The 22,412-nt window shown below is 32.8% G+C and overlaps 1 pseudogene; it reads right to left on the bottom strand.

Annotated features, from left to right (window-relative positions):
* Window positions 1-1,528: 1,528 nt before the first annotated feature.
* Window positions 1,529-2,706, bottom strand: LOC149265301 (transcription factor MYB123 pseudogene; annotated as a pseudogene).
* Between the last annotated feature and the right edge of the window lie 19,706 nt (window positions 2,707-22,412).

Consider the following 22,412-nt stretch of genomic DNA (forward strand, 5'->3'; position numbering starts at 1 on the left):
TCCTTGAGCATTCTCGAGCTAGCGAAATTTGCTTATCACCACCATGGAATCTCCGTGGACTATTAATTCTTTTAAGGTGTTATACCTCGCTACATCCAAACCTTTCCACAAGACTAATATTCTTCTTGGTTATTTCTCATGATTCCTAATCCCAAACATAACTGACTAATATCCTTCTTGGTTGTTTCTCATGATTCCTAATCCGAAACATAACTATCTTCCTTTCGTTCATAAAAGCTATAAATCACAACCCCTTTATCTCACTTTACACAAAAATATATTACTAATTTATAATCATTTTATAACTATTCTTATCTTTTTATATTTTAATTTATAAATATTAATATTATATATTTTATCATTTTAATATTTTACTAGCAGGAAAGACTAAGTTCCACTTTAAAAAAATGTAAATTATTCGAAACCCTGAAGCTCCTCCACATTCTTTATTCATGAGTAGCAGCTGCACAATATTTTCAGAATATTGACTTTAGAGAGAAAACCCTGCCTACATTTCCATAGATGAAAATTTAAAATTCATGAATCCAACCTGTTCAATGGAAAGACCAACCACTCTTCTATTTTAATATGACCGATTCCAATCTGCCTAATCGTAACAGAAAACACTGATTATTTTTTTCACGATTCAAAAGTTCATTGAACATCTACACGTACAGAATGATGTCATTTAATTTCTCACAAAGTCATTTCAGTGAGATAATAAAGCAATCATACGGCGACTGCAAACATTAATTTTATCAAACGGTGACTTTTTGCAACAATACGGTGATTTTCTTCCAATTAAAATTTTGGTGGACCCTCGTAGGATTCCCCGGACGGTGCTTTCATAATTTGATATGTTTTTGATATCAACCCCTTGACATCCCACATTATGGCTGCCAACAATGTTCTGAGTCAAAAGACATCGATTCCCTACTAGGGACAATAAAGATCGAGGATCTTTAAATTATGAGAGCACTAAATTTCTAATTTGATCCTAACATAACAAGACAGACAATATTGAAATCCACTCAGTCATGCAGTTTTAATTTGCAATCTAAATTAACGTAGTCAAAGTTTTGTGAACTAGAATAGTTCTGTTTCATTTATGGGTTGAATATATTTATATACTTTAGAGTTATATTTCAATTTTATTATTCATTAATTTTAATGGGTGATTTTGAAATTATATTAAATAAAGGTAAATATTTAAATATTGGTTTAATAATATAAGAAAGTAATTATTTATTTTTTTTTTTAATAAAAAAATGTTAATAATAAAAACCCTATTTAGAATATAGTATAGCTATATTAAGATTTTAAATGCTTCAAAAAAATTGATGATATTAAATCCATTTCCATTAACAAAATTCAAATAGTCAAACAACTCCACAAAATTATATTACCATTTTTATATAAAATTAAAATTTATAATTAACAAAATATTTATTTAATATTCTCAATATCTCCGGTATTATGCTTCTTATAGGATCTATCTACTGTCTTCGATCCCAGATTTGCTAATATTTCATCCCTCCCACTCCTCTTCAGATTCCAAGAGTAACAAGCCCAGCGACCGTGGGCTTGTTTTCTGTAAATCAAAATCAAGTTCTTGAAGCCAATCTACCTGGAGTGCGTTATCGAATAAATCCTCCACTCCATTATCGTCAGCATCGGTTAAACTGTTAACACCCTGCACATTTCTTTTATCAGAACACATAACCTCGATTTCATTCGTCTGTACCGCCAATGTAGCTGGTTCCCTGCAGAACACATCGGATCTACAATCTGACGGGGACGAGAGCAGATTACAGATTACCGCAGTTTTTACTCTCATGGGTGTGGGTTTTAATACATAATTTTTAAGGGAAGCAGATTTGGACCTCGTTTTCAGATTTTTGGTGCCATTGTGTTGAGATTGAGATTGGGTGATGGACAGCATCTTCTTGCTCAGATGACTGTTCCAGTAGTTCTTGATTTCGTTATCTGTTCGCCCAGGCAGTCGTCCTGCTATCAGCGACCACCTGCATGCATAAAATTGACATAAATGATGAAACGCTGAGTTGCATGCATAAAATTGACATAAATGATGAAACGCTGAGTTTAATTTTAACATAGAACATATTAGTATGGCATTGATTATTCTTAATATTATAAACTGTTAAACTTAAGTTCTTCAATTTAATTTCATTTCAGGTTTTCGAAATATTTTGAAACCTAATTTCATTTCAGGTTTTGGAAATATTTTGAAACCTAGTTCCGATCTATAAAAATTTTAAATATTTTTAAAATCCACCTGCCATGGGTGAACTCTGCCAAGTGAATCAATGTTGAAGTCATTTCCACATACCGATTGCCAAGAAGACGGTGAAGGCGAATAATGAGCTCCTCCTCCTCGGGGGAAATATTTCCACGTTTAATGTCGGGACGAAGATAGTTCACCCAACGTAGTCTACAACTCTTTCCACACCGCATGAGACCTGCAAAACAAAATCTCTCCGCTAATTTACCTAACTGCTCAGTACAAGTTTACATCTGCATTGATAAATCAGTACTATTTGAGATTTTCTGACCTGCTTTTTGGGGGAGATTTGTCCAGCCACCATCGCCATGAATTCGAATGTAGTCCGAAAGAATCATATCCTCCTTGGCGGTCCACATCCCGCGGTTGAGCCCTTCTTTTGAGCAGCAACGAGACCTACCCATCCTGGATGCTCTTCCTCACTAACTGACCAGCTGATGATCTCCTTTGCAAGGCCATTGTGTGTCTATATATAAATCTTAGTTTCCCCTACCCGAAATCTTTACTGCAGCAAATCTTTGGCTACTGATGTAAAAAACGTGACCTTATGATTATTGTAGCAGAATTTCAATGGTCAGAATCTAAGGCCTACCAAAATGTGTCTCACTATGCTTCTAATAGCTGTCCATGGATTGCAGAGGTTGTCAGAATCATGAATAGGGGAGTTGAATTTTAAAACTAGTGCTCATTCCAGAGGTTGTCAGAATCATGAATAGGGGAGTTGAATGTTAAAACCAGTGCTCAATTAGCGCATGTATGGTTGATTCCGCTTTTTCGGGCATCAATCATTGAGTGTTTGAATGATGATTGAAGACGGCCAATCATAAAATGGTGTATATACAAATTATTAGAGGTCGTTTCCTTCAAAGGTTTAATAGAAATATTTTAGAAATTAGATGTTTAACATAGTTTTATAGGTTAAAGTTATTAAATATCGTTTTCTTCGCAGGGTTAATATAAATATTTTAGAAATTCGATGTTTAACCGAGTTTTATATTTTAAGTTTTTAATTGTTTCTTTTATTAGAGTGTGTATATTAATTTTTTTTTTTTTTACAAAATGTGTGATTAGTTACACATCTGGTTGACATGTATTTTTCAAAGTAAAATTAAAATATTAGATAAAAAATAATTTCTAACCATAATAAACATTTTTAATTAAAAACATTATAATATTTTAAAAGTCTTACTTTTATTGTGATCTTTGAATAATATGGAGATGCAAATATATTTCATTCTTATTATCAACACTAAATAAAATATTTAGATATTTATGTGAAATAACTTAATTTTATATCAAATGTAAAGATAAAGTAATTATATGTCAAAAAATTTGATATTTCACTTTTGAATAACAGGAAGATGCATAAAATGTTAACCATAAGTAATTGAAAGTAAAATAATTCAATTAGTTTAGGAAAAAGTGTACTTCATAAAATTATTAATATATAGTATTTAAAAAATATTAATAATAATTAAAAAAAAGTCAGGTGAGAAATAAATAAATATTTCAATACAATATTAAGTAATACTAAGCTGTATGTAAGAGTATATTAATAATGAAAAAAAAAATTGTGTGAATAATATGATTCATAAATATAACATGTTAATGACTATGATAAATAAAATATTTCAATGTCACTTATTCGTATTATATAAAGAGATTGAAAAAAAATCCAGTGTTCTCATTATTTACATTTTCTTTTTTTCTTCAGTGAAATTTGTTTAAAATTGAACAAAGATTTGCTGGAATTGGAAGTTTAAGTTATATAGTTTACACAATCCAATCTTATATTATATAGTTTACACAATCCAAATAACTAAAGAGATTTTAAATTTTATACAATCAAGCCTTAAGAGTGATCAAATCTCAAGGTGCAAACATTTTTCAAGTTTTACATTCTAAAAAAAATTACAACTAAAAAAATCTGATCTTGAGAGCTTATTAAAATCATGATTAAGATGGATCTATACTAGTTATGATTTTGCTTTTATAATTAAAAATCTAAAATATTAATATCTTTTCATCTCCTCTCTATTAATAAATAATAGAAATTTCACTCTCACCTTCTTTGTATTTTTAAATTTATATTAATTCATTGCGACTTATTAATATCCCCTTATCAGATTACTTAAAAATGAAGTGCCAAACTATTCTATTGTCCTCCCCTATTTATAGTTCTTATACTATTCAACAGTCTGTGATTTGCTCAACCAACAACGGATATCTATAGGATATCTATACATGTTCAACAACAAATTAACAGTTGTGCTGTGAGAGTTTTGAGTGTCTTAAATGTAATCTAAAACTTCCTCCTACATATTTTGCTACACCTAATTTCAGGAAAAATAAAGTTTCCAAAACCACATTAAATAAATGGCTTTCTTAAATACCCGGTTACCTACAAAAAACTGGCTGAATCAATTGAATCCGGTTTGAAGAAACGATGCAGGGATCCAAGTTCTTGAGTTTCCACCGAGTTTCAAGCAGCAATCATAATGAAAGTCCATGGTGAACAATGTTTGGCCTGGCCTGTATTGTACATACAAGCGCTAGGGACAATGAAGCTGTAACATCCCTAAAATAACTCATGGTAAAATAAAAAAAAAGAGTTACGAATCAATTATGAAAACTAATTCTAAATAAAGATGAAATCAAGAAAGGAAGAACAAACTGTCCGGTAGAATTGCGGGATGCTGAAGAGGTGGCAAATGTATTTTCAGCTGTGAACTTGTGGATGGATGTCACGCCGTTATGGGTTTTCTGAGAAATCTTTTAAGCTTGAGGCGGAGGGGTTTTTAGTTCTTGGTGTTATGCACGTATTCCTGGTCGAGATGGATGCGGGTGAATTAATAGCGAAAGAGCAAATATGAAGGTACGGGAAGATGGCGAGTGCGCGAGATATTGCAGTGGCGGGAGTGGCAAATCTCTTGACTGCCACTGCGTTTTCTGTTGGCATTTGCGTTTTCTGAGGTGGCAGCCGATGAATGAGAGAGTCTACTTTCCGAAATTGTATCGGAACCAGAAGAGTATCAACCGTGTGTAAGTTGAGAACTTGGACTACAGAGCGTACATACATTTTCTCAATTGGATGCGGGAGGCTCTCACAAGGAACCAGAAGAGTATCAACCGTGTGTAAGTTGAGAACTTGGACTACAGAGCGTACATACATTTTCTCAGTTGGATGCGGGAGGCTCTCACAATGCGGAAGTCGGACCTCATTGATCATGCTGGTCTCGACTTTGTTGTTCTCCATCGGATCTACATTGTGGGTTTTTGGAAATATAGATCTGTCCGCAGTTTGGATAGCTTTTTGGTGGTACAATTTAAAAGATAAGTATTTGTGGCAAATCCTGGAAAATGTAGGAGTTAATGATTATTTTATATGTTTTTTTGGTAAAGAAAATATGTTAGTGCATGCAGTAAAAGATTGAATATTTAATATGTTTTCTTGATAAAGAAAGAGTTTTTAATGCATGTAGTTAAAGATTGATTATTTTTTATGTTTTCTTGGTAAAGAAAATAGGTAGTTCCTCTTAGAAAGACTACATGTGAGTCTTGTGTGTGGAATGCTTCTCTCTTTTCATTTTCTTGGAATAAAATCCTTGTTAAATATAGCCAAAATATCTTCTTGAGAAAAGAAGGTGAGGGGTATAAACGGCTCGAGGACATAGCGTGAAAAGTGGCCAAGTTTTCTTGAATTAAAATATGTATTTTTATAAAAGTTTCTTGAAAAAGGATATATGCTAATTGCATTGTGATACTTACTAATTTCTATGTTTCTTGTGAAATAATGATACATTACATGCATGATAGAATTAGCTAATGATGTGCTTCTAGGCACATAGGTAATCATACTAACTTTCTTCAAGAAAGAGTATGTTTTATATACACATAATTATAGTTTCTTTTTAGGAAAATAGTTCATTCTTCATGTATGAAAATAATGAATTTATGGGAGATCTCTTGAAAACAAAAATAGAGATTATTTCCTTTGAAGAGACATATGAATAGTGTTCATAAAAGAACCAGGATCCATACTTGTTTCATGAAAACATTATGTGCATTGAAGTAAAAGTAATTTTGTTAGGAAAAACCCAAGTTGCATGCACATTAGGGTGGCTAATGTGACTTTGGAAATATGATTTTGAGTATATGTAGAGAAAGTGATTATGTTAACTTTCTTGAAAATAGTAATCTCTTGTAAAGATTGTCTTGTTAGATGAGTTGTGTCGGTTCCTGATTTTAGTGAATAAAAGGTTAAGTTAACCATGTTATTGTTTCCCGATTTTTTATGTATATAGATGATATCTATAATAATTTCTTGAAAGGGAGGCATGAGGAACCTACCTATGGAAAGATAGAGAATTGAGAGTATAATGACTTCCTTTAAGAAAGAAGTAAGTAATTTGTTACATGAAATGATGGTAGTATTCTAGAGAAGAGAATATGAGTTGCATACATTTAAGAAGGGCTATTATTATAAGTTATTTTATGCACAAAGAATAGTCATTGTGATATAGAGATAAGTTCTTTGTATGATAGAGAAACTATGTTGAGTTCTCGAAAAATAACTATGTGAAAAGAACACATGTGCATAAGCATAGGAACAACAGTTTATAACAGGTATGGAGATATCACGATTGTGTTATACAATTTAGTAGAACTAATGGGTTAGATCTCTTAAAAAGAATTATGCATTAGTGTGAGTAAACATTGTGGAAGTAAAACAAGTATTTACTTGAACATATGTACTAATTAATTAGTATGTTATGCTTGCTCATGCACATGAGTAGATGTTAAAAGATCACTTTTAGAGGTTGCTTATTGATTGATTAATATTGTATCCAATCTTATTTCCAAAGCTTGTTGATGACAACATTGACAGGAAATGATGGCGGTTGGTGCCAAAGAAAAGTGATGTTTAACATTGTGGCAGGAAAAGGATTAATGATTCATGCAAATGAGTACGAGTTGCAGAATCGTACATTGCTGGAACGATCATGCCACAAGGATGTTGCATGAGGAGATATGTAGGTAAATATTTTCATGGAAAATGTAATAGCTTTTAGCTAGTTATCGAACATTTTGATGATATTTCATTGTAATAATTTATAGAAATGGATAAGGGATGTTATCCCTTATAAGCCATTGAGTGAGGGGTGAAAACCCTCATGAGCGTTTAATAATAAGATTAAACATTTGCTAGTTTTCAGCCTACGGGGTTTCCAGGGTATATCGGTGTTCAATGGTGTGATTGCATTTTGTGTGAGTTTGATGATGTTGAATCCTTGACGATGATGTTTCTTTATTTGATGGGATAATCATAATGTCCAAGTATGTGATTAATTAATATGGTTAAGGAAATTATGAAATGGATGCAAGGATTCATGAGACAATTTATGTTATTACACTACCACAGTGGTGGTTAATTGTTATGCAACTTACTGTCTTTTATTGCAATTTACTTGATGTACTAATGTACATTATATCTAATGGTTAATGAGGAATTGTTGAGTTGTGAATTGGATAATTACTTGTGGGTAATTTGTATAAAAAAATTCTAACTCCCTGCTTTTACATGTGAGGTTACTAGGGTACGTTAGAAGTGGTATCAGAGCTAAAGGTTGCAGCACTGGCGCCTTTGGGAATTGGTAAGTAGAAAGGAAATTGAGGTACGCCATTAGTGGGCATTAACTCAGGTATGAGTTTAACCATTCACATATTGATTTACGTAGTACACTACTTTCAGCATGATATGTGTGATTTATGTTTATAACTGCTTCGAGTAGTAAGTAATAAAGTTTGCTGCATAACTATGTTAATGACATTGGATTCCTGATGAGGATAAAAGACAATAAAACTTTTGTCGTACTTAAGAACAATATTGAACACTGATTACACTTATGAACAATATTGAACACTTATTGAGGAATGTGACAATCAACTACCAACTTTTGATTTGCAAATATGGCCATAACAATGATGCATTTATTGAACAAGATTGAAGTAACAATGAATGAAATTTAATGAGTCAATGCATGAATATAAATTATGGGAAACATCCTTGAATAGGATGACAAATTGTTTTAAAAGGATATTAGAAGAACCCCTTTAGATATTGAAAATATGCACTGAGTCAAGTAGCAAGACTTGATTGTAATAACTAATTTTGGATTAAGTTTTGCCATGATGATTGGTAGTTGTAATTGGTTAGTGTTGTATGACTAACTAATAGCACTTATGTGTGTGAATTGAATTTGATTTAAGCTTATCACAATTCACAAACAAGTGATTATGGTAGTTACTTCATGTATCGGTATGTTGATGGCAATATATTGTGGGAAATTGAAAATGTTTAGATTGTTACCTCAACCATCATTGGTATTTACATAGTAATGAATATTTTCATATACTTTTATGCATGATTGTATTGTGCCTCAAACTAAAATGATTTGGGAAGTGAATATTTGTTAAATGATGCATATGTATAACTAACATTGCTGATGGGATTAAGTAGTGGTAGCTTAATGGCAACAAGAAAACTCATCACGTAAAATGTTGCAATGAGAATTGCAATCATAAATGAGAAAGAATAATGTTATATGATATGCATGATTGTGTTATTTCGAAAATCAAAATGCATACAACATGTATGTTAGTTATGTTTCCTATCAATCTAGATGTTGTGGACCCATGTTGAAGGTTAAGTGTAAATGCATGGTGTACATGCATGTTTATTTTGTTAATGACAATGTGCATATGGCTCATTATGTAAATTACTTTGGGAAAGAGTGATAAAAGAGAAATTTAACGTGCTAGACAGTTGCAGATAGTTGTGAAAGGCTAGAATACCTTGGGTTGATGGTAGTTACTTGCCCAGAGGGGTTGATGGTACTTGTCTGCCCGGATTTGGGTAGATGGCAGTTACCTGCCTAGAGGGGTTGATGGTACATGTCTGCCTGGATTTGGGTTGATAGCAGTTACTGCCCGGAGGGGTTGATGGTACTTGTCTGCCTGGATTTCCCCTCCTTAGAGATAAATGATCTCAGTAAGGGAAAAATTTCATGTTAGACCTGGTAAGCTCCCTATCCAAGAAACTGTCTGGATGTGAAAATGACTCGATTGGTTTGTGGAAACTAGTTCCCATGGGTTGGGAATTCTTTAGCCTATTGTGGTTCTCATAGCTAAAGAAATTAACTAATCAGCCATATGTTATGTTAAAAATTCTATATATAGTTGTGTAAAATATGTTATGCACATTTAACAGGAAATGAGCTTAGTGCTCAATAAGGAGTTATTGGAAATTTTAATTCCTTTATCATATTATTAATCTTGTGAACGTCTTAGTAGGGGCTAAGACAATTTTTACTTGCTGCAATGATTGACTGTTTTGATGATTAGAGAGTTAGGTGCTCTTTTGGTACTTTTAGAAGTACTCTGTCGATGTCTTTAGTGAGAGTTAATTCACTATGTATGCAGAGCAGTGATGAGCTCTTAAGTACTTGTAAAAGTACTGTGAATTAAATATCATCTAACATTGCACGATTGATGGATAGTTAAAAGTATTTCATTTGACTCAAAATATTGTGACTAATGCGATTGAATTTGTTTGTCAAACATTACAGGATTACTTACCATGGAGGGTTGATGGGTTGTTCAACCACTATTAAAATGCTTATGTGAAAGTGCTCATGATTTTCCAGAGTAGATGGTAAGTAATGGTAAGTTCATATAGAGTTTGGTTTTTGAATTTGAATAAGGGCCAAGTGGTGGCAATTAGAACTTGCATATTTTCGTAGTAATGAATGCTTATGGCTATCGATTTTTCTTATGTTATAACATCACTATTTTGTTTATTGTCATTTCTTGGAATGAAATCTTTGATTTTAAAGAGAAACGATCACTTTTTGTGTGGTTAGATGGTTATATCATGAGTAAAATATAAGGTTCCAATGAGAGATGAACATCGAGGACGGTGTTCCTGTTAAGGGGGGAGTATGTAACATCCCTAAAATAACTCATGGTAAAATAAAAAAAAGTTACGAATCACTTATGAAAACTAATTCTAAATAAGGATGAAATCAAGAAAGGAGGAACACACTATTCGGTAGAATTGTGGGATGTTGAAGAGGTGGAAAATGTATTTTCAGTTGTGAACTTGTGGATGGATGTCACACCATTAAGGGTTTTATGAGAAATATTTTAAGCTCGAGGCGGAGGGGTTTCTAGTTCTTGGAATTATGCACATATTCCTGGTGGAGATGGATGGGGGTGAATTAATAGTGAAAGAGTAAATGTGAAGGTAGGGGAAGATGACGAGTGTGCGAGATATTGCAGTGGCGGGAGTGGAAAATCTCTTGACTGCCACTGCGTTTTCTGTTGCCATTTGTGTTTTCTGAGGATGTAGCCGATGAATGAGAGAGTCTACTTTCCAAAATTGTATTAGAACCAGAGGAGTATCAACTGTGTGTAAGTTGAGAACTTGGACTACATAGTGTACATATGTTTTCTCAGTTGGATGCGGGAGGCTCGTTTTCTCAGTTGGATGGGGGAGGCTCTCACAATGCCGAAGTCAGACCTCATTGATCATGCCGGTCTCGACTTTGTTGTTTTCCATCGGATCTACATTGTGGGTTTTTGGAGATATAGATCTGTCCGCAGTTTGAATAGCTTCTTGGTGGTACAACTGAAAAGATAAGTATCTATGACAAATCCTCGAAAATATAGGAGTTTGTGTTAGTATTGGAAATGAATATTTTATATGTTTTCTTGGTAGAGAAAGTATTTTAATGCATGCAGTAAAAGAATGATTATTTTATATGTTTTCTTGGTAAAGAAAATATGTTAGTGCACACAGTAAAAGATTGAATATTTAATATGTTTTCTTGGTAAAGAAAGAATTTTAATGCATGCAGTAAAAGATTGATTATTTTATAGGTTTTCTTGGTAAAGAAAATATGTTAATGCATGTAGTTAAAGATTGATTATTTTATATGTTTTCTTGGTAAAGAAAATAGGTAGTTCCTCTTACAAAGACTACATGTGAGTCTTGTTTGTGAAATGCTTGTCTCTTTTCATTTTCTTGGAATAAAATCCTTGCTAAATATAGCCAAAATATCTTCTTGAGAAAAGAAGGTGAAGCATATAAACGTCCCGAGGACATAGCGTGAAAAGTGGTCAAGTTTTCTTGAATTAAAATATGTATTTTTATAAAAGTTTCTTGAAAAAGGATATATGCTAATTGCATTGTGATACTAGCTAATTTCTAAGTTTCCTGTGAAATAATGATGTATTACATGCATGATAGAATTAGCTAATGATGTGCTTCTAGGCACATAGGTAATCATACTAACTTTCTTGAAGAAAGAGTATGTTTTATATACACATAATTATAGTTTCTTTTTAGGAAAAGAGTGCATTCTTCATGCATGAAAATAATGACTTTATGGGAGATCTCTTGAAAACAAAAATAGAGATCATTTCTTTAGAAGAGACATATGAATAGTGTTCATAAAAGAACTAGGATCCATACTTGTTTCATGAAAAGATTATGTGCATTGAAGTAAAAGTAATTGTGTTAGGAAAAACACAAGTTGCATGCACATAAGGGTAGCTATTGTGACTTTAGAAATATGATTTTGTGTATACATAGAGAAAGTGATTATGTTAACTTTCTTGAAAATACTAATCTCTTGTTAAGATTTTCTTGTTAGATGAGTCGTGTCGGTTACTTGATTTTAGTGTATAAAAGGTTAAGTTAACCATGTTATTGTTTCCCAAATTTTTATGCATAAAGATGGTATCTATAACAATTTCTTGAAAGGGAAGCATGAGGAACCTGCCTATGGGAAGATAGAGAATTGAGGGTATAATGACTTCCTTTAAGAAAGAAGTAAGTAATTTGTTACATGAAATGATGGTATTATTCTAGAGAAGAGAATATGAGTTGCATACATTTAAGAAGGGCTATTATGATAAGCTATTGTATGCACAAAGAATAGTCATTGTGATATAGAGATAAGTTCTTTGTATGATGGAGAAACTATGTTGAGTTCTCTAAAAATAACTATGTGAAAAGAACACATGTGCATAAGCATAGGAACAACAATTTATTACATGTATGAAGATATCATGATTGTGTTATACATTTTAGTAGAACTAATGGGTTAGATCTCTTAAAGAGAATTATGCATTAGTGTGAATAAACATTGTGGAAGTAAAACAAGTATTTACTTGAACATATGTACTAATTAATTAGTATGTTATGCTTGCTCATGCACATGAGTAGATGTTAAAAGATCACTTTTAGAGGTTGCTTATTGATTGATTAATATTGTATCTAATCTTGTTTCCAAAGCTTGTTGATGACAACATTGATAGGAAATGATGGCAGTTGGTGCTAAAGAAAAGTGATGTTCAACATTGTGGCAAGAAAATGATTAATGGTCCATGCAGATGAGTACGAGTTGTGGAATCGTACATTGCTGGAACAATCATGCCACAAGGATGTTGCATGAGGCGATATGTAGGTAAAGATTTTCATCGAAAATGTAACAGCTTTTAGCTAGTTATGAGACATTTTGATAGTATTTCATTGTAATAATTTATAGCAATGGATAAGGGATGGAATCCCTTATAAGCCATTGAGTGAGGGGTGAGAACCCTCACGAGCGTTTAATAATAAGATTAAACGTTTGCTGGTTTTTACCCTACGGGGTTTCCAGGGTATATCGGTGTTCAATGGTGTGATTGCCTTTTGTGTCAGTTTGATGATGTTGAATCCTTGATGATGATGGTTCTTTATTTGATGGGATAATCATAATGTCCAAGTATGTGATTAATTAATATGGTTAAGGAAATCATGAAATGGATGCAAGGATTCATGAGACAGTTTATGTTATTACACTACCACAGTGGTGGTTAATTGTTATGCAACTTACTGTCTTTTATTGCAATTTACTTGATGTACTAATGTACATTATATCTAATGGTTAATGAGGAATTGTGGAGTTGTGAATTGGATAATTACTTGTGGGTAATTTGTATAAAAAAATTCTAACTCCCTACTCTTACATGCGAGGTTAATGGGGTACGTTACAGAAGAAATGGTTGCAGGTCCATATAAAATGACACCGGGGTCCATTATTGCAGTTTCAAATAATCGAAGAAAAAATGAATTCAATGGAAGAGAGATATCATTGGCGCCATAAAAAGATTTGTAGAAACCATATCCATAATTTGGACGGCAAACTATCATGCAGCATAGCAATGATTGTAATATATGTTGAATATTACACCATTCAATCAAAGTTGCCTGATCAAACAACGACGTGTATCTCGCAGAAAAATCAAGATATGATTAATTCAAACGAAGAGCATGGTACTTCACCAAATTGTTCGCTAAAAAACCTTCTCGTGATCATTGAACAACTAACGTTCAAGAGACTGTTAGGCACTTGTTTTAATGTTTGAGCGATACGATTAGACATGTGTTTTGATAAATTTTGTCTAAAAAACTTACAAATTAGCTAAATCTATTATTTTTATTGGATTCCAACCAAAACAAATTTGTCCAAGCAAATTTGATGGGTTTGTAGACAAATTTTTACATATTTACTTTCACCTATTTTTATGAGAGATAAAAAAATTAATGGGAAACATGCTTTGACACAATAAGTTTCACGGTAATTCATAAATTAAAAATATTAATGTGGTTGATATAGCAAAAAATTAATATAGTTAATTTGTATCTACCATTGATAAATATAAATATAGAACAAAAAATATTATTGCAACAAAAATATGATTATTAATTGTTGTAACAAAAATATATATTATTATTAATTTTGATTTTACTTAACCTTTAATAATCTCAAGTCTTAGTAAAAAGAATGTTGAAGTGCTTCTATCTTTTACAACCAAGATAAAGGTAGTTTTTTAAAAATTCGGTATGCTTTGAAAATCTCTAAGAAATTGTTGGGCATTCCACATCAAATTTTAGGGGTATTTGTCTTGATTTGAGCTTAGTGTTTTGGCATGTCTTTCACAAAAATATGATTAGTTTTTTGTAGCTATTTCTGTTTCTTGCAATTATTTGTATGCACCTTGATAGGTTCTTTGTTTTTCTTGTTGTTGATTTCAATAGATTTGTTGATTGGTGAAGTAAATTGACCATTTGGAAGTAATTGCTTGTGTAAATAATATATTTTTTTGTGGTGTTGTTTGATTGAATGAATTGTACGTTTCTGCTTTTTTTCCTCCTTATTTTGAATCCTTTTAGATTTATGTCTGATAAAAAAAAATTGGGTACTTAATACAATAGAACCAAAAACAAATATCAACATTTTTGTTTTGTGTTTATTTTTTTTTGTACAATGATGGTCTTTATTACATTTCAACAATTAAAGCTATGGCATAAACCATTAGTTTTGTTGTCTATATTTGCACAAGGTTTGATAGAAGACATGGATTCCATCCAGATTTTGTCGATGAGAGTTTTGAATGGAATGAGATCAAATGTTGAAACTTTATATCATTTGCACCAAAGAGAATCATGAAAGAAAACAAGAATGGACTAGCTCGAAAGCATGAAGTATCGTGATCATTATGTTGTTTATTTGAATTGGTGTTTCTTCTCTCACCTCTCTAGGTGTGATTTGGAAGAGGCTAACATAAAATAATTTTGTTTTGTTCGAGCGTTGAAAGTTGAGTTTCATTGTGGAATTTGTTGATTTTGTTAGGACTAAAATACATCTCATTAAAAAGTATTTTTTTTATTGCTTTCAATGTCAATAAATTCAATGTTATCGTCATTGGTCTTGTAATTATTAAAATTGGTTATCATTTCTTTGTCACATTCTAACAAAAAATGTCAGAATGAGTCTTTGTTGACCATCACTAATGATTGTTAGCAATGTTAGCGATTGACAATGGTGGTCAATCATGCACAATTTATGTTCTCCTCAATGCCTTCACTTTTTATTTTAAATATATTTTTCCTATAATTATACTTAAACTGGAATTTTTATATTTATATTGTTTTTTAAATTTATCTGTGATTAATATAATTATATTTATTAAATATTGAAAAATATAATATTAATATTTTTATATAACTATATTAGTAATAATATTTATAATATTAACAATTAGTATTATTATTAATAGTATCAATTATTATTATTGATAATGATATTATTTGTTATTAATTTACATTATTATTTAGCAATCTTTCACAACTTTTTTTATCATTAATATAATATTATTGTTGATACTAATAATAATAATTAATTATTTTTTTCCCAATGAAAAATCACAATTAAATCACATGTTCTAGTTGCAATACATACAACCCATGATCCAGTCAGGGATTGATGATCATAGGTTCATACATAATCAATTAAAAGTTAAGGAGAAAAGTTAGACTTTCCTCCATTTCTTCTTTACAACCTTTCACCATTCTCCTTGGGATGGTGAAGATGAGACGATAGATAGTTGATCTTCTTATATTCTTGTGGTTTCCTTGTCTGAATCAGAGTTGTCGAAAGTATGCTCGCATTTTATTACTCCATTGTCCTTGGCTTAAGATATCTCGATAAGCTGATTTGTAGGTCCTTTTGAATATGATGTATTGTGTGTCTTTCCGGCTTGCTCTTCATTTTTTAGAATGGGTTGTTCTTCTTGGTTCGGGGTGGGTTCCTATTTTGCTTCTTCTTCTTCCTCATATGACTCATTAGGGGGGAATCGTCAGCCTTTTGGTTGTTTCCCTGTCTTCTTCTTCCTTCGTTTTTCTTTCTTGGCAACAGGGCACATGATTTGTAAGTGTCCTATTTAGTAACATATTTGACATTTGAATGTTGTATTCTCAAAATTCAAGATTTGCGTCCAACATTGTTTATTGTGTTTCAGTTGAATGTGATCGAGTAGGCCTTTACTGGGATCCACTTCCACACAAATGCGTGCAAATCTAAATATTCTTTCTTCCATCCTTTGCTCAATAGTCTTTATGTATCATCCTAATATATTTCCAATAGTTTCTAGCACTTGATTATGCCAGAAATGAAAGGGAAGGTTATGAAATCTTATCCACGCCTATATCCTTGGTACAATCATAGTATTTGCGTCAAAAGTTGAAGAGCCCCATAAATCCCCAGAATAATGGGCCATCCCATAAAATAATGTCTCGTTCTTCCGATGATGTAAATTTTAAAATGAAGAAACCTTTGGAGCATAGATGAATCTCACAATTTGTTGTCCAATGTGTGAAGATCCAATCAAATAGGTCCATTGGTTTTGGCAAAAAACTGTTAAATCTACAGATGAGGGCTTGTGCTTCATAGGTTGTGCAGAAATCATTTTTTTCTGGTAGTTCTATGATCAATTCTGGGACATATGATGCCTGCTCCATGATATAAGGATGGGGGGAGTTGGGCATCTGCGATTAGCTTGTTGTAGCTATTGATTTCCCTTGGAAGATTTTTTTGAACGAAAGACTTGCTTTGTTGCATTCCTCATTCAATTATGCTCCTCTGGGAAGTTTAGAACCAATCACACCTCCCGTTCCTTTGGATTTACTTGATCTTGTTTCTCCCCCTCTAAGTCTTATATTAAGAATGATGGAATTAGATGGGAGAATATTGTATTCATATAAACTTCATTAATCTTGTAGAGATTGACCCCAGAAGATCAGGTTTTGGTGCTGGTAAGTATATCCCAGATTATTTATAATCTTCAGCTTCAAGTGCATGACCTTGTGGGAGGGCTGAATCTAAATTACTGTGGATTTTCCTATCGGGGTTTTTATAAAGATTTGATATGGCCCCTTGACTATTGCGTTCTGTAAGTCTGGGCTAGTCATCATTCTTTGGATCCTTTCATCGCTCAGTATTGTGCCAATCTGCATAAAAGGAGTGTTGTCGAGACCGTTTGTCTGCATTCTTGCTTTGCCACGGACCTCCGCTATTCCCTTCCTGGCATCAAGCTATGGCAACACTCAGATATGATAAAAATGATTCAGATCTAACCTTTGTGGGAGTCGATCTGCTACAAAGAACCCTGGTTGTGTATGATTTGACCAAAGCAGAGGCCAAATGATTACAGTGAGCATCAGATCTGGGTTTTGATGTCGTATCACCACGTAATAAACAGGGCCATCCTCACGTGAAGTGGCATATCCTAGTAAAAAGCCAAATTTGTCCTCAAAAAGGGTCGATCTCTCAAATAGGAGTAGCGGTTGGAGGTTAAGTGCCTCGAATCACAATGAGAGCAATCCAGACAAACTCTATTTGACTTCTCCTTGGTCCCTTCATCACAATCTATCTTGGCATCAACGAATCGTATTGTTTATTGATGGTTCTAGGAGATACTTCCAGTTCTCGCTAGAGCGAGGGCGTGTCTGTCATGTGGATGATTAGATCTGGTACGATGTGGTTCGATCCGTGGATAGAGTTCCAATCTGGATGAAAAGTGATCATCCCTTCCCAGAATATGAGCCAATTAACCTTTGGTAGAGGACAATTTCGGATTTGCAGCTGAATGACATAGGCTGAATAGTCATCTCCAATTCTATCATATAGGGATCGAAATCCATGTTCGTGATCGCCATAGGTGCTCAGGCCTCCTAGCCGAGAGGCTACACCAATGTGGCAGAAGCTTTCAAGAACCCTTGCTAGCATATCGTCTCCTTTATTATTATTATTTATTATTAATAATAATAAATCTTATTTATAATTATTAATATTTTTATTATTAATATGATTAATTTACTTTATTAATTAATTTCTGGCCGTTAGTCAATATTGTCGTTACCTAGTCAAAAATTTTAGCCGTTGGATGTTCTTCTCTGACTATTTAACATGCAAAGCCAGATCTGATTCTTCATAACATGCAAAGGCAGAGCTAATTCTTCAACTTGTCCTGACGATGAACCAACATGCAAAGCCAGATTTGATTCTTCATAACATGCAAAGCCAGAGCTGATTCTTCAACTTGTCCTGACGATGAACCACACTGGTTGGTTCGAAACGCGTCGACAAATGAAATATCATGTGATTTATGCCGAAAAATCTCTCATCAACTTGATATGGATCACAAAAGCCTCAATTCAATAATTAATTTCTATTTACATTATTATTTTATAATTATTAAGATTATTAATTTACATTATTTATTATTATTATTAATTTTTTGTTTATTATTATTGTTAATATAAGTATTATTTTTAGTTTATATTATTAATTAACTTAAATTATATTATTATTCTATGATTATTAATATTATTATGTATTAGTAATATTTTTTCTTTTATTATAGTTAATATAATTATTATTTATTTAATCATAATTAAGTAATTGTTTTTTATTTTTTATTATTAATTAAATTCTATTTATATTGTTCGAATTCAAGCTTCTGTGATCCATAACTTATTCATATATGAAGATTTTCGGAAAAATTACATTGAAAATAATTGGTCAATGTGTTTATTAATAATGTTTCTTTTATTATTATTAATATAATTATTATTTATTTAATCATAATTAAATAATTCTTATTTGATTTTTATGATTAATTTACATTATTCTATTTATATCATTAATATATGCTTATTATTAAAATTAATTTGTATTATTAATTATTTTTAATAATGTTTATTTTATTATTAATGATAATAATATAATGTTAATGATTGTTAATAATATTTATTATATTATTGCTAATATAATTATCAATTTTTTAATAATATTTAAATAACTATTATTTAAAAAAATTATATAATAATAAAAAAAAATTATTTTATTATGAAGTAATTATTTTTTATTTTTATTATTATTATCATTATTTTATTTGACTATGATTATCATTAATTTATATTAATTTAGCAAAGCATTTCTGTAGAAATCACATAAGAGAAATTATTGGCCTACCAGTTTCAAACCAACAAGTCTAGTTCATCACCAAAGAGAGACCTCTCTATTTAAGCGTTTTCCATGGTGTGCCTCTTAATTTTTATTTATTTATTATTATATACTATTATAGTCATTAATTATTATATATATATATTTTTTTAAATATTGTTATTATTTATTTACATAATTTCTTAATATAGATTTATGGAACTTATATATCAATATTTATATTAATATACTTGTGCTAGCTATATTATTAATAATAATAATTTAGATTGGAATTAAGATTGGAGAATTTTTATTTTTTATTAAATAAGTGATTAAAATTTCAAAAATAATGAACCTTCTTAATTTTATATAAATTTGGATGTTAAAAATTTTATGTTGATTGATATGTTTTATGTTACAGTTATATTTAATAATTTTTATTATAATAATAATGTGTTGGCAACCCGGATGCGGGTGTCATTAATAGATATTAATGCCTATGCATGCGCAGCCGGCAACTGGCAAGCAAACAAGAAAGATAAGGCGGTTTAAGGCAGGTAATCAATCGTCATTAATGCAGGCACGAGCTCGAGATACGTAGCTGGAGGTTAACAGGATGGCGCACATTCTCCATGTTTCATTTGTTCTGGTTCTTTCCGGAAGCATCGCAGTGTGTCCGATCTATGCAAGCAGAGGTCTCCTCTGGTGGTCTTGGTCTCAGAGTCTTAGCGCTACCCAGAGAACTGGGAAGCCTTCATGGTCTCATAACAATTCCCAGGTGGTTAGTCTCAGGAATACAATTCTGAATCTCTTCGAAGGTGTTGGGCGCTCTTCGTTAGTTTTTGCCTTTTGCGTCTGGTGTCTCAGGTCAGTCTTCGACATCATATCTGTAAGGAATTTGGTCTCTGTCCCTGCTACAGGTGTCTGGGTTGGGAATTGGGTTCACTCAGTCGTGGTTGGGTATTGTCTGGAAGCCGGGTCTATCTTATGTGAGCTTAGAGTCTGGGTCTTATATATCACACTCTGGTTCTCATTTTGGGTTATATTAGTATGTCAGTTGTTTTTCCCTTACCCTCCGTCCTTGAGTTTCTTCATTCCGATGTTATATTCGATTATGGCCCGTCGTAGGGGCATTCCCAGGCGCGGGAGCAATTCGGTGTCCCGGGGAGGGCCGCGGGGGCGTGGGAGCTCTGCACCTTGTCTTATATCCCCGTTAGCCATTGCCTCGCCTTCCTCTCAGCACTCAGATGATTCTGGTCCCTCCCTTAACAGTTCTCTTCATACATCCAGGTTCAAATTCAAAAGCAGGCTCAACAGACCGCTCATCTCTGCCATTATCACGGTCATCTTCTCGGAGGAAGAAGATGAGCTCGCCAGCTTAGATGAAGCTTCCAAGGATCAGTCGCCTTCGCAGAATGCCAGTGCTTCTTAGAGTAGCTTGGCGGATGCTGTCCTCAAGGTTTCTGCTGTGGTGTACGAAGAGGATCATGAGGAAGAAGCTTGTACTCAGCTGGACTCTCCTCAGGAGCAAATCATTGCTTGTGAGCCAGTGCACCTATACGAAAGTGTCCTGCACCTTGTGCCTCCTCCGGATGGCAATTTGAGGGAAGCCAAAGACGAGGTGATGGTTACCTGGGAGCGTCCTCGGACCAGGTCAATGCTAATGCTACAGGTGAGCCAAAGCAGGTCTAATAACATTTGCCTTCTGCTTCAGGATAGTACATCAGTTTTTGGTTTTCAGGATCTTGTAGGTAATTCTCAGTGCGTATGGTACCTGATAACACCAGCTGGAAGTTGGTCATCTTCATGGACTTTATTTTGGCTTTCCTTTTTTGTATTGTTGTTAAAGGATAGTAATCAGAAATATGGGAGCTCTCTCTGAAGCGTAATGTACTGTTTAGTTTTGGGTCTATATAGGTCTGTTCAGGTTTTAAAGTTATGACTACCATCTTTGTAAACAGAAGGAACAGCAATATCTGCAATGGTTTTTTGACAGAGGGCTGGCTACGGCCCCCTCAGAAGTTCAAACCTCTTTGTACATATTTTTTCTCTTTTTAATCTTAATAGAATAGCCTTTACATAAAAAAAAAAAAATAATGTGTTGGCAGAGGAAGGAATCCAAGCGAACGGATTGAGATCGTTTCGATTTAACTTCGCAATCGTCCATCTTTTAATTGCTCAATTGTTATATCACTTGAGCATCGACTGCAATAATCATTTCAAACATTGTTCGTTTGGAAAAAAAGTTCAAACTTTGTGGGGGCGGGAGTGATCGAGGACACACCGAACAAATATTTTTTCCCAGTAAAATTTCTACAGACAATGTTGTGAACCTACGTTCAATATATCCTTCATTATGATATCTTTAGTTTGGTGCTATCATTTGTTTACTTTAAAATAAACTTGTGATATATGATATTACATTGTTTTAACATTTTCCAATCTATTGACACTTTTCTTGTAACTTTGTGTGGTCGAGCCGTTGTGTTGGTCAATATTTTGAGATTAGGTGCTTTTAAGGAGTCATCTTTGGGTGACATGGTCAACAAGATTGGAAGCAACTTAATCATCAATGTGAACAAACAATTTCAAGTGAAGGGCAGGGAACAAACAATTATTAATTCCTTCCTCTATGTTTATCTCAAATCTAACTTTTACTGAACGTATTATTCAGGTTTATTGTGTTCCGATGCGAAACTTCTTTTGGTTGGAAGAGCTCACTGGAGGAAGGATGAAAGAAGAGCATTCAATAGGATTCAAGCTCTTCAAAACCCTCCTTGAAGGAATTTAGTGATTTCTCCACCTATCACAATGGATTAACAAGCCTGTTTAGGGGTTTCATTCTTATTAATTCAGCCTTCCTCCTTTCTCTTAATGGCTCTATTTTGTTAACAACCACATATTGCCCCAACTTTACCAACTCACCCATGAAGTGCTGGTGTCATGAGAATGGTAAACCCTAGTAATGTAGGGTTGAAAAACCAAGTCTTAAATTACTGAGTGAGACGTAGATATTTCACCACCTTACTTTATTGAAATAGCTTGGCCATGAAGGTCGCCTATAAAATTACTAGATATAGTGAACAATCTGGGTAATTCCACCTAGAAAATTTGTCAATGCTTACTTAGAGGATGAATGAAATGGTTTAGAGGTGGAATGTGTTACCATTTGTCACTGGAATGATTCTTGGTATTAAAAATAAGGCATAATATTC

This window comes from Pinus tabuliformis, chromosome 6 (genome assembly GCF_031772625.1).
Source record: "Pinus tabuliformis cultivar Carrire ecotype Pingquan chromosome 6, CPIR1, whole genome shotgun sequence".
Taxonomy (NCBI): Eukaryota; Viridiplantae; Streptophyta; class Pinopsida; order Pinales; family Pinaceae; genus Pinus; species Pinus tabuliformis.